The following is a 13,481-nucleotide window of genomic DNA, read 5'->3' on the forward strand; positions in this document are numbered from 1 at the left end:
TTTAGGAGCAGATAAGAATGCTGAGGAAGACTCTATAGCCAGGTAGGATTTTTATGGATTTGTAAAAGTGACATTCGTTGGGGCACGTGGGTGGCTCAGTCGGTTAAGATTGTGACTCTTGACTTCAACTCAGGTTTGTGAGATCAAGCCCCACGTCGGGTTTTGCCTCCTTGGGATATCTTTCCCGATTTCTGTGTGCACTCACTCTCAAAGTATAAAGGAATGAAATGAAATGAAATGGAAAATGAAAGGAAAGGAAGTGAAATGAATGAACTGAAAATTATGTGTCTCCTAAGGGAACGCAGAGAACAAAAGCAGTTGTTGAGTGGTCTACCCTGGACAAGACACTATATCCTATGCATAACATCTGTTAAGTTATATAGGCATTGCATAGCTTTGCAAGATAGCTGTGTTGTTGTAGCCTACTTTTTATTACTTTGGCAACTGTGGTTCAGGGAGGTTGAAGACTCGACCATGATTCCATAGTTAGTGGGTAGCTGAGGGGCTTTTCCCGTCAGCCTGTTAGCTTCCACATCCATTCTCTGGTTCCTCAGCAGCAATGAGATGAAGATACAGATCCTAGGGCAGATGAACTCAGAATGTCAAAGCTAATCATGGCAGAACTCTAATTTAGGGTTTTAAGAAACCAGGTTAGTGCAAACATTTGCCCTTATGTATTTGACCACTAGTGCTAACAAAAGTCATTAGTGCAGTGGTAACTAGTCCCTTGTTTTTACCATCCGAGATTTTAGGATGGATGTCAGCTATGGCCATGGTGTCAAGGCTTTTACAAGCAAGGATATTGCTAGCATATTTAGAGGATTCTCTATTGTCTAAGTTCCCAGTCTGGTTTCCCTTTGGACTAGTACCCTTGACTAGTTCTAGGAAGCTTTTTCTTTTTGGAGATTTTTTTCCCTATGATGTTTCTGTACTGTTTTTGCCTTTTTACTTTCTTCTCTGGGGTTCTTGGTATTTCTTTTTTTTCCCATTAATATTTCCCCTTCTGCCAGCTAAGAACTCTCCATTTTTCCAGAGGCCAAATCAAAACTACTTAGAGTCTCAAGATTTAGGGAACCTCAGAGATTGATTCGTCAAAATACCCTCTGGTAATTCAACCTCTGTTTAACCTCCTTGCCCAATGGTTGCTTACATGGACAGTTTGAAACTCAAAAGAGATTGAAGTGACCTAGTTAGATATGATGTCACAGAAATGAGATTTACATTCAGGTTCTTTTCTTTCTTTCTTTCTTTCTTTCTTTCTTTCTTTCTTTGTTTTTTTGTCTTCATCTTGCAGACAAATATTTCAATGATAGAAATCTGGGGAGTGGGTCTAATGAATACAGTGAAAGAGGGTAAGAGACGAATTAGCAGAGGAGACCAGGTTTCAAGAAGAACAACACTGAGTTGGATAGAAACAAGAGTTTTAGGAAAGATGTCAGAATATGGGGGTTTATGACAAGTGACATAAAGGTGAATGACAGGAATGAAGGACCCAGGATTAGGGGAGTTGTTTAGAAAGGCATATTCAAATAGAGAGTTCAAGAGGGTCGTGACCAGGTTTCTGCTTTTGTGTGTGTTGGTTTCATTGAAGGTGCGAGCATACCTCAGATTTTCTGATGAGAGAGATTAAAAATCATTTGAGCTGCTGGGAAGAGTCTGTTTACAGCAAATAGAAATATGATATCCCCTACTTCCACCCCAACTGAGGGAGGATAGCTTAGATCCTCTCAAGGAAATGGGGGGGTGGGTGGTGGAGATTCCGAACATCAGGCATGTATGGCCCAAGGCAAGCTGTCTCCTCACTCCACCTCTTTTCCTAAATCTGTGATGCCCTTCCCATGTACTTGTAGGGCTGGGAAGAGGTAGGACTGACTTGTCAAATCAGTAAGGGAGCTTCATCTGGATCGGTGATAACATGCCTATGTTGAGGTGACTGTGTGGATGACTGAGACTCTGTTAGCTTGTTCTCCAGGAGCAGGACATGGTTCCTACCCTCGGTCATTTGAGCCCATCCTTGTTGTAGGTGTGTATGGCTTCATAGGCTAAAGATTTAAAGGTTGGGGAAGGCCAAAGAACCGTGCCGAAGAGTGATATAGGAGTGGGAGCTCATAGGGAAGAAAATAGTCAGGCAGCGTATAGAGAAATAGAGGCACAACTACCAGGACCATTTCATCACACTCTCTCTCCTTGGGTAGCTGAATGCCCCCTGAAGGCTTGGAATGTCTTGCTAGTTATTATGGACCTAAATAAGGCAAGACCAGTGTAGGAACAAAGTTGGCCATGGGAACATTTAATCTTTTAATCTCTAGTTAGTACTACCACTCATAACATGGAAACCCAAACTTTGATATAGTTAGTTAAACGGAGGTCTACCTCGCACACAATGTAATGGATGGTCCACCATGTTCACCATAAGTGTAGCACCCATCTGGTAAAGTATGATGGTATTACGATACCACTGACTAGATAACCTATGCTGTACCTTTTGAGCCTTGTGGTTATTCATTCTATAACTAGAACACTGAGCTTCCCTCTCCCCTTCACCCATTTTGTGAATCCCCCCACCTCCCCTCCCTTCTGGCAAGAGTCAAATCTCTGCATTTATGGGTCTGTTTCTGCTTTTGCTCTGTTTGCTCATTTATTCCCCTTTTTACATTCTACACAGAAGTGAAATCATATAGGATTTGTCTTTCTCTGTCTGACTTATTTCACTTACCCTCATACCATCTAGGTACATCCATGATGTTGCAGATGGTAGGATTTCATTCTCATTTATAGCTGTGTAATATTTCAGTGTGTGTGTGTGTGTGTGTGTGTGTGTGTGTCTGCGTGTGTGTGTGTGGTCTGTTCATGTATTGGTGGACACTTGGGTTGCTTCCATATCTTGTCTATTGTAAATAATGCTATAATAAAGATAGGGGTGCATATATCTTTTCAAATTAGTATTTCCATTTCCCTTGGGTAAATAAATACCCAGTAGTGGAATCACCGGATCCTATGGTATTTGTGTTTTTAATTTGTTGAGGCCCCTCCATTCTGGCTTTCACTGTGGCGATACCAATTTACATCCCATGAGCAGTGCACAAGGGTTGTTTTTTCTCCACACCCTGAGCAACCCTTGTTGTTTCCTGTGTGTTGAAACTGAGGCATTCTGACAGATGGGAGGTGAGAAGTCATTGTAGTAGCTTTTATAAATTTATTTTTCAACCATTTCAGAGCATTCCCTGCCTGTCATACTTGGTTTTCGAAACTCAGACTGTGTCTTTCCTGGAGATTTCACAGGTTGGCAGAGGTGGAGTCAAACTAGAGAACTGAAAGTTTTTTTAAAAAAGGGTCCAAATTGTGAAAGACCTGTACTCTAGAAACCGTAAAACACTGATGAAAGAAATTGAAGGTGATGGAAAGAGAAAGACATCCGATGCTCACAGATGGGAAGAATGCATATTTTTAAAGTGTCTACACTACCCAAAATCATCTACAGATGTCATGCAATCCCTGTCACCATACCAACAGCATTTGTCACAGAGCTAGATAAACAATCCTAAACGTTGTATAGAACCACAAAAGAACTTGAATGGCCAAAGCAGTATTGCAAAAGAGGAAAACTGGAGGTATCGCAGTCTCAGATTTCAAGTTTTCTTCCAAAGCTGTAGTAATCCAAACAGTATGGTGGGTACTGGGATACAAAATAGCCTCATTGCTCAGTGGAATAGAACCGCAAACCCAGAAATAAATCCACCACCGTATGGTCAGTTCATCTTCCACAAGCAGGAAAGACTCTCCAGTGGGGAAAAGGCAGTCACTTCACCAGATGGTGTTGGGTAAACCAGACAAGTCACATTCCAAAGAATGAACCTGGGTCAATTTCTGTACCTTACACACAAATAACCTGAAAATGAATTAAAGACCTAAGTCTGAGACCTTAAACCATAAAAAGTCCTTGAAGAGAGCACAGGCCGTCATTTCTCTGACTTTGGCTGTAGCAACATTTTACTAGTTATGTCTCTTGAGCCAAGGGAAATAAAACAAGAATAAACTATGGGGACTACATTAACCTACAAAGCTTTTGCACAGTTAAGGGAAACATCAAAACTAAAAGGCATTCTCTGGGATGGGAGAACATATTTGCAAATATTTTGCAAATCCAGTAAAGGGTTAGTATCCACAAAGTATAAAAAATTGATATGAGTAAACATCCTCCCCTCCAAAAAAGCCCAGTTTAAAAATGAGCAGAAGATATAACCAGACATTTTTCCAAGACAATATACAGATGGTCAACAGACACAGGAAAAAAGGCTCCCCAAAACTACAACGAGATATCATGTCACACCTGTCAGAATGGCTAAACTCCAAGACACAAGAAGCAAGTGTTTGCGAGGATGTGGAGACAAAGGAAACCTCTTGCACTGTTGGTGGAAATGCAAATGGGTGTGGCCCCTCTGGAAAACAGTATGGAGATTCCTCAAAAAATTAAAACCAGAACTCTCCTATGATCCAGTTATTGTACTATTGGATACTACCCCAAAAAAATACAAAAAACACGAATTCCTTTGGACACACGCACCCCTGTGTTTATTGCAGCATTATTTCCAATAGCCAACGCAAGCGTCCATTGACAAATGAGTGAATGCAGAAGTTCTATATGTATTTATCGGTGTGTCTATATGTTTTTCATACACACACACACACACAAAAACACACCCTGGAATATTACTCAACCATAAAACAATGAAATCTTGCCATTTACTTGGCAAGGATGTAATCAGGATGGAGCCTGAGAGTAGTATGTTAAGAAAAGTCAGGGAAAGACAAATACCATATGATTTTACTCATGTAGCACTTAAGAAACAACAAATGAGCAAAGGAGAAAAAAGGAGAGACAAACCAAGAAATAAGCTCTTACCTGCCGAGAACAAACAGATGGTTCCCAGATAGGAGGTGAGTGGTGGGAGGGCTGAAAGAGGTGAAGGGGATGAAGGAGTGCCCTTGTCATGATGAGCATGGGGTGAGTATGGAGTTGGTGAATCACTATATTAATAAACTAATATAACACTGGATGCTATTATTACTGAAAATAAAATAAAACTCAATGAAAAAACCAGAAGCCAACTTTTAATTATACCAAGAAACGTGGTTTAATACACAGATAACTGACCTTTCACTTATTTTTTAAATTTTCTTTTAAAATAAATGAACATATTTTTGTTGTATATTTTTGCTCTAAAGGCTTTCTGACAAACCTGGTCCTGATGATTCATGGCCTACATCATCTAGCCAAGTCTTACATTTTGGTACCAAGGTAAAGTACTCTCCTGTGAAACTCACTTTCCTGCTCTGAATTGAGTTTTCTCCCTTATTTACTCTGAAAATTTAAGAGGAGCCTGTGTATCATCATTTTATGTGTGTCATGGAAAGTTAGCAGGAAAAAAACACTTTACAGATACATGACACGTTGAATGTTTTGTTTTGTTTTGTTGTACTTTGGTAAATCCTACAGGTGGAGTCTTATAATAGAATGGGCTGGAAAATATATAATGACCGTCAAATTATATTAGGAAAAGCTTTCCCATAATGGAAGAAATGTGACATTTGGTTAAGGATAAGGATTCTTACTGTGATAGTAGCATGACTGGTAATACTCATGCCTAAATGAAACCTGATTGGGTCCAAGTATCTATTGTAGGTTGCCCCCCCCCCCCCCGCCTCGGCCCCGGGCAAGTTTTATTTTTGTGACATACAGGGTTTTCCTTTGGCTCTATCCTTTGTTCTACATTTAGACGAAAATAATATTAGAAAATGTAGAAATTTAGATGTTTACATTATTTCTCAACATTTACGTTACAAAAGTGTTCCCCTGTAGTTTTGAAATAACTCCATGAAGATTTAAGTTAAAATTGTGCATCTCCCTGAAGAATACATGTTTTGCTGAAAAGAAGACATGTTTTGCCTCTATGAGCAGAGGCTCTTCATAGCCAAGTTGTCAAATTTCCAATTTCATTTAACATTTAAACAGTCATATTTGTCTTTAGTGTTTTGCAATTCCAACTTACCAACATAAGATACTACTGAAGAGTAAGTTTGTATATTTTCTCTTACAAGAGATAGTTCATGCCAGTCTAAATCATGCAAACACTTCACAAGATAACATATTTAAATTTCTTAGTGTTAGTTTTTTCAACATGCTTTCAATTACCTAGGGTTCATTGTTTATCTGAGGTTACTTTAGTAAAGTATTTACCCGATATTAATCAGTTACAGGTACGGCGAGTAACATTTGGGACTACCTATGAGATCTCTTGTAATCCTCACCACATAAGGAAATGGAGGCTGGTAATAAATAGTAAACGGCATAACTGAGATGTGAATCTACATTTGAATGATTCCAAAGCCTGTGTTCCTTGTGTAATGGTGCTCATTTGGTAATGGTGAATATTACAATGATGTTATCGAATTGGATTCTTGTAATCCTTAAAGCTATTAATTCTTTTCTAGAATGTCCGGAAATCACGCATAGCAAAGCTACTGCATTCTTCTTGGCGATTCATTAAAAACAGTAAGCTATTGGAAGAGTGTATTATTCACTAATTCTTGTCCATTCTTGTGTTATTCACTAATTTGAAGTTACAGATATTTTCATGTCCTCTCTACTTTGTTTTCTACTAAGTGAGAGAAAAACGTGGCACTATGAAACCAGAAGATGGAACCTTATCTGAGGACAACCATCCTCATTCTGAAAATAAAGATATGGCTGAAACTCTTTCCAAACCACCAGTCAGAGTTTACGGCGATCCTCTTCCTGTCTTACCATCATCTAAATCTCTTCTGAAACCTTCTCTCAAGACGTTAGCTGTCCTTGGTCTTGCAAAGGTAAGTTGTTTTGTTTTATACTGCCCCACCCGTACCATCCTCTTGCTCCTTACAATGATGAAAAGGATCTTAGGAAGAAATGGAAGTCCTCAAGATCATAATAGAAATCAGTGTAATGACAACAGAGAGGAAGGTACAGGATTGAAATTTAGAAAGTTTGGTGGGAGTAGATAATTCTCGGGTATGCCTTTATGGAAGCAAAGAAGGAGAAGGCAGCTGGAAAGAATAGCTAGATGCATATGAAGATGAGGAGGGGGGTGAAGGGGAAGAATTCATTTTAGGAGGGCGAGATGAACTTAAAGTATGAAGAGTTGAGAGAAAGTATCATAAAATCACAGCAGCAATAGTGGAATTAAGGCAGAGCAGATGCTCTCTGAATTATAAAATGTGGGAGGAAACATTTTAAGTGCAAATTAAGAAAAAAAGCCAAGTAACAACCAAAAAATGCTTAGACTTTTCTGAATGACTTACAGCTGATTTCTGTGAAGAACCGAAAGAAATTTTTGCCCTTGCCTTTCAGTTTAATAAAGGTGATATCCTAGATTTAGTTTAGCAAAACCTGTGTTTCTAAGGAATGCAAAGTGAAATCTGTTTTAGTCCATACCAGGTTGATTGCGAATTTTCACTGTTTGGTTATTGTCTTTCTTGGGGTTTCTAAGGTAACCTGTGTGGTATAATCTTGGTATATTTTAGGTCTTTTGGAGTAGAAAGAGAGGAAATAAACATTTATTCTTTTCATTAAATAAAATTTCTGGTGATGTAAATAAGGTTCTTTATCCGTGAAATGAAAAACTAAATTTGAAGCTGCAACACTGAATTTGTTTTTTGTTTTTTAGCTTATTTATTTATTTTGAGAGAGAGAGCAAGCAGGGTGGGGACAGGGAGAGAGGGGAGAGACAGAGAGAATCCCAAACAGGGTCTTCATTGTCAGCACAGAGCTCGACGCACAGCTCAGACTCACAAACCGGTTTGCAAGATGACGACCTGAGCCCAAATCAAGATGCTTAACTGCCTGAGCTACCCAGGTGCCACTTAAGCTGCCACATTCTGAAAGAAGAAATATATAAAATATGTTTTCTGCATTCTGATTTATCTTTATTTAATTTTAAGTTTTCAATTGTTTATGTATTTTGAGAGAGAGAGAGAGTAAGACAGAGGCAGAGAGAGAGAGAGAGAGAGAGAGAGAGAATCCTAAGCAGGCTCTGTGCTGCCAGTGTCAAACCCAACACAGAGCTTGAATAACCTGAGCCAAAATCAAGTTGGACGCTTAACCAGCTGAGCCACCCAGGTGCCACTCTTTTTTTAATAGTATCTGCATAGAATAGACACATACACACATTCCAGATGAATGAACTCAACACGTATAAATTTTTGTCTAATATGAACTCTTTGTCATAACAGAATCATAAGATATGAAAGGTTGCCAAGAGGGTATACAAAATTCGTTGTAGGAGGTGATTTTTACTTTTTCGAAGATTTCCGACAATAGATACATTTTTAAAACAATATTTATTTATTTTTGAGAGAGATGGAGCGTGAGGGGGAATGGCAGAGAGAGAGGGAGACACAGAATCTGACGCAGGCTTCAGGCTCTGAGTTGTCAGCACACAGCATGACACGCGGGGCTCAAGCTCAGGAACCATGAGATCGTGACCTGAGCTGAAGTCGGATGCTTAGCCGACTGAGTCCCCCAGGCACCCCAAGATACATTTTATATTATTCAGGGGAAACTTTAGTATTCATAGTTGTTCAATTTAGCACGTAAATTCTTTCATGTCTAAAACTGAGAAAGACTGCTGAGTTGATTTTTTTTTTTTGGTCCCTTTCTTCTTTCCTCCTGGGAATGTTCAGTCTTCCTTGATAATCAAACATGTATTTGAAGACTTGAAAATCTTCAAATTGGATGATCATAAATATATTAGTTGCTTAATACTAGATTCCTTCTGGGGTCCTTAATAACCTTCCTATATGGTGTAGATAGGAAATTAGAGCTCTTCATATGCTGTTCCCAGTGGAATAATAAAACTATATGAAGTTTAAAATCGGTTTTTATATTTTTCTTAGACATCGTGGTAGTACTGGAAAATGGCTCAAAATTCTGTAATCCTGTATTTCTCTTCTATACTTTAAATCTTGTCCCTTAAGATTAACTTTTTTATTCGTTTTACTATTTTTTTTAATGTTGATTTTTGAGAGAGAGTGAGGGAGCATATGAATCGCAAGCTGACTCCATGATTCGTGTGGACCTGACGCAGGGCTTGATCCCATGGCCTTGGGATCATGACTCGAGCTGAAACTAAGAGTTGGATGTTCAACTGACTGAGCCACCCAGGTGTCCCAAGATTAATTTTTAAAAAGCAGTATTCTTATAAAATCCTGAATTAGTGTTTCACAGTTAAAACTTTTTATGACTCTTACTGCTATTCATTACAGAAATGACTATTTGTGTATATGAGTAAAAGCATATTTTACATCCTTAAAACTACTGTTAAAATATGGAGTTGAAATCTTGAATCTCATGTTTTTTTCCCCTGCTTTTGTGATTGTATTATTTTTACTCCTTAAGAATATTTTTAGTGTTTGTGTATTTTTGAGAGAAAGTGAGGGAGAAAGGGAGGGGTAGGCAGAGGGGTACAGAGGGTCCAAATCAGGCTCTGTGCTGACAGCAGAGAGCCTGATGCGGGGCTCAAAGTCATGAACCAAGAGCTCATGAGGTGAGCAAAAATCGGAGACTTAACTGACTGAGCCACCCAGGCGCCCCTCCCCTGTTTTCATTATTATTCTTTATTTGTTCTTTATTTTTATCATTTGACAATTTAGTGTCCAGTTAGGGAATATATAGTGTGTACATTGTAGTCTTGGCTTAGGGAGTAGATTCATGGAATTCATCACTTCCGCATAACCCCAGGGCTTATTCCAACATGTGCCTTCCTCAATGCCCACCATCCCTTTTTTCCACCCCCTTTACTCCCCACCCCCATCAACCCTCAGCTTGTTCTCTGTCTTTTAAGACCATCATATGGTTTGCCTCCCTCTAGGTATTTGTAACTATTTTTTTTCTTTCCCTTCCCTTATGGTCTTGTGTGAAGTTTTCAAATTCCACATATGAGTGAAAACATGATATCTTTCTCTTGACCGACTTATTTCATTTAGCATCATACCTTCCAGTTGCTTCCACAGTGTTGCAAATGGCAAGATTCCATTCTTTTTCATGGCCAGGTCGTATTATTCCGTTGTAGATAGACCACCACCTCTTCTTTAGCCATTCATCGGTTGATGGACATTTGGGCTCTTTCCATAATTTGGCGATTGTTGATAGAACTGCTATCAACTCTGGGGTACAACCCCTACAAATCAGCACTCCTATATCCTTTGGATAAATGCCTACTAGTGCTGTAATTCTATTTTTAATTTTTTCAGGAACCTCCACACTGCTTTCCAGAGTGGCTGCACCCACTGCCACCAACAGTGCAAGAGGGTTTGCATTGCCACCAACAGTGCAAGAGGGTTCCCATTTTGCCACATCCTCACCAACATCTGTTATTTCCAGAGGTGTGAATTTCACCACCACACTCTGACTGATTGAGGTGTTATCCCAGTGGGGTTTGATTTGTATTTCCTGGATGATGCGTGATGTTGAGCATCTTTGCATGTGTCCGTTGGCCATCTGGGTGTCTCCTTTGGAAAAGTGTCTATTCACGTCCTCTGTCCCTTTCTTTGCTTACTTGGTTTTCGGGTGTTGAGTTTGGCAAGTTCTTTATAGACTTTTTTATCCTAACCCTTTATGTGATATGCCATTTGCAAATACATATCTTCTCCCATTCCGTTGGTTGCCTTTAAAGTTGTTGATTGTTGTCTTTGCTGTGTGGCAGCTTTGTATCTTGATGAGGTCCCAAAAGTTCACTTTTGCTTTTATTTTCCCTTGCCTTTGGAGACATGTCAAGTAAGTAATCGCTGCAGCCGAGGTCAGAGAGGTGGTTGCCTGCTTTCTCCTCTAGGATTTTGATGGTTTCCTGTCTCACAGTAAGCTTTTTCATGCATTGGAGTTTATGTTTGTGTAAGGTGTAAGAAAGTGGTCCAGGTTCACTCTTGTGCATGTTGGTGTCCAGTTCTCCCAGCACCATTAGCTAAAGAGACTGTCTTTTTTGCATTAGCTACTCTTTCCTGCTTTGTTGGAGCTTAGTTGGCCACACATCGGTGGGCCCATTTCTGGGTTCTCTATTCTATTCCATTGGCCTCTGTGCTTGTTTGGAGCTAATACCGTGCATTTGAGGAGTCCAGCTTTGTAGTACAGGCTAAAGTCCGGGATTGTGATGCCTCCCCCACTCTGGTTTTCTTTTTCAACCTTACTTTCGTTGTTCTGGTCTGGGTCTTTTGTGGTTCTCTCCAAAGTTTAGGATTGTTTGTTCTAGTTCTGTGAAGAATGCTGCTGTTATTTTGATTGGGATTGCATTGAGTGTACAGATTCCTTTGGGTAGTATTGACATTTTAACAATGTTTGTTCTTGCGACCCATGAGCATGCGATATTTTCCGGGTTCTTTGTGTGTTCTTCAGTTTCTTTCATAAGTTGTCTATAGTTTTCAGCATACAGATCTTTTACCTCTTTGGTTAGGTTTAATGCTAGGTGTTTTATGGTTTGGTGCAGTGGTAAATGGGATCGATTCCTTGATATCTCTTTCTAATGCTTCATGATTGGTGTATAGACATGCAACCGATCTGGGTGCATTGATTTTAATCCTGCAGCTTTGCTGAATGCATGTATCCATTCTAGCTGTTTTTTGGTGGAGGCTTTCAGGATGTCCACATAGATTATCATGTCATCTGCAAACTGTGAAAGTTTGACCTCTTTTTGTCAACTTGGATGCCTTTTATTTCATTTTGTCGTGTGATGTCTGAGTCTAGGACTTCCAACATTATGCTAAGCAACAGTGGTGAGAGTAGAAATCCCTTCATGTTCCTGATCTCAGGGGAAAAGCTCTCAGTGTTTCTCCATGGAGGAGGCTATTAGCTGTGGGCCGTTCATATGTGGCTTTTAGGGTTTGAAGGTCTATTCCTTCTATCCGATTTTCTTGAGGGTTGTATTAAGAAACGGTGCTGTATTTTGTCAAATGCTTTTCCTGCATCTGTTGACAGGATCATATGGTTCTTATCCTTTCTTCTCTTCATGGGACGTGTCATGTTGATTGATTTGTGAATATTGAACCAGCCCTGCTGCCCAGGAAAGAATTGCACTTGATCCTGGAAAATCATTCTCTTAATATACCGTTGCAATACATTTGCTAGTATCTTATTGAGAAGGTTTGCATCCATGTTCATCAGGAACATTGGCCTGTCATTCTGCTTTTTAGTGGGGTCTCTGTCTGCTTTGGAAATCAACGTAATGCTGGTTTCATAGAAGGAGTCCAGAAGCTTTCCTTCTGCTTCTATTTTTTTTGGAACAGCTTGAGAAGAAGAAGGATTAAATCTGCTTTAAATGTCTGGTAGAATTACCCTGGGATGCCATCCTGCCCAGGACTCATATTTGTTGGGAGATTTTTAATAACTGATTGAATGTCTTCACGGGTTATGGGTCTGTTCACGTTTTCCATTTCTTCCCGTTTGGCTTTTGGTAGTGTGTGGGTGTCTAGGAATTTGTCCATGTCTTCCAGGGTGTCCAGGTTGTTGGCATATACTTTTTCATAGTATCCTCGGATCCTTGTTGTATTTTTGCGGTGTTGGTTGTGATCTCTTGTTTTTCATTTGTGATTTTATCTGTTTGGGCCACTCTTCTTTTTGAGAAGTATGGCTAGGGGGTTATCGATTTTGCTTATTTAAAAAAAACACATCTCTTAGATTCATTGATGTGTGCAACCTTGTTTTTGGATTCTAGAGGATTTATTTCTGCTCTACGCTTTTTTGTTTCCCTACTTCTGCTGATGTTGGGCTTTCTTTGCTGCTGTGTTTCTAGTTCGATTAGGAGTGAAGTTAGTTTCTGTATTTGGGACCATCCTCGCTTTTGAAGATAGGCCTGGATTGCAATGTATTTTACTCTAAGGACTGCCTTTGTTGCATTCTAAAGGGTTTGGATTGCGTTTTTTCATTTTCATTTGCTTCCATATGGTTTTAAGTTTATTCCTTAATCGCCTGGTGGACCCATTCTTTCTTGAGTAGGAACTTCTGTAACCTCCATGCATTTGGAGGCTTTCGAGTTTTTGTTCTTGAGGTTGATTCCAAGTGTCTGAGCGTTGTGATCTGAAAATATGCATGGTAGGATCTCAGTCCTTTTATATTTGTGGAGGGATGATTTGTGACCCAGGATGTGATCTATATTGGAGAATGTTCTATGTGCACTTAAGAAGATGTGCATTCTACTGCTGTTGGATGAAAAGATCTCAATATATCGGTGTTGATATCCCTGTATATAAATGTATATATTAAGGCCAATATATATCTATGTATATCTGAATACATCTGGTCCAATGACACATTAGATCTGTGTTTCCTTACGGATTTTCTGCCTTGACGACCCGCCTGTGGCCATGAGTGGAGTCTTAAAGTCGTCTACAATCACGGTATTTGTATGTATACATTTATTCATGTTTGTGATTATTCGATTCATATGTGTGGGTGTTTC

General features: G+C 39.5%; 1 long non-coding RNA gene across 1 annotated transcript in view; it reads left to right on the plus strand.

The window, feature by feature from the left end:
- Positions 1-13,481, plus strand: part of LOC125159876 (uncharacterized) — an 18,927-nt gene continuing 5,446 nt past the window's right edge. Inside the window, exons 1-4 of the long non-coding RNA XR_007149959.1 lie at positions 1-42; positions 5,227-5,299; positions 6,493-6,553; positions 6,665-6,867. This is a non-coding gene — a long non-coding RNA (uncharacterized LOC125159876). The remainder of the gene's footprint in view (positions 43-5,226; positions 5,300-6,492; positions 6,554-6,664; positions 6,868-13,481) is intronic.

The sequence above is a fragment of the Prionailurus viverrinus genome, unplaced genomic scaffold (assembly GCF_022837055.1).
Source record: "Prionailurus viverrinus isolate Anna unplaced genomic scaffold, UM_Priviv_1.0 scaffold_76, whole genome shotgun sequence".
In the NCBI taxonomy this organism is placed as follows: domain Eukaryota; kingdom Metazoa; phylum Chordata; class Mammalia; order Carnivora; family Felidae; genus Prionailurus; species Prionailurus viverrinus.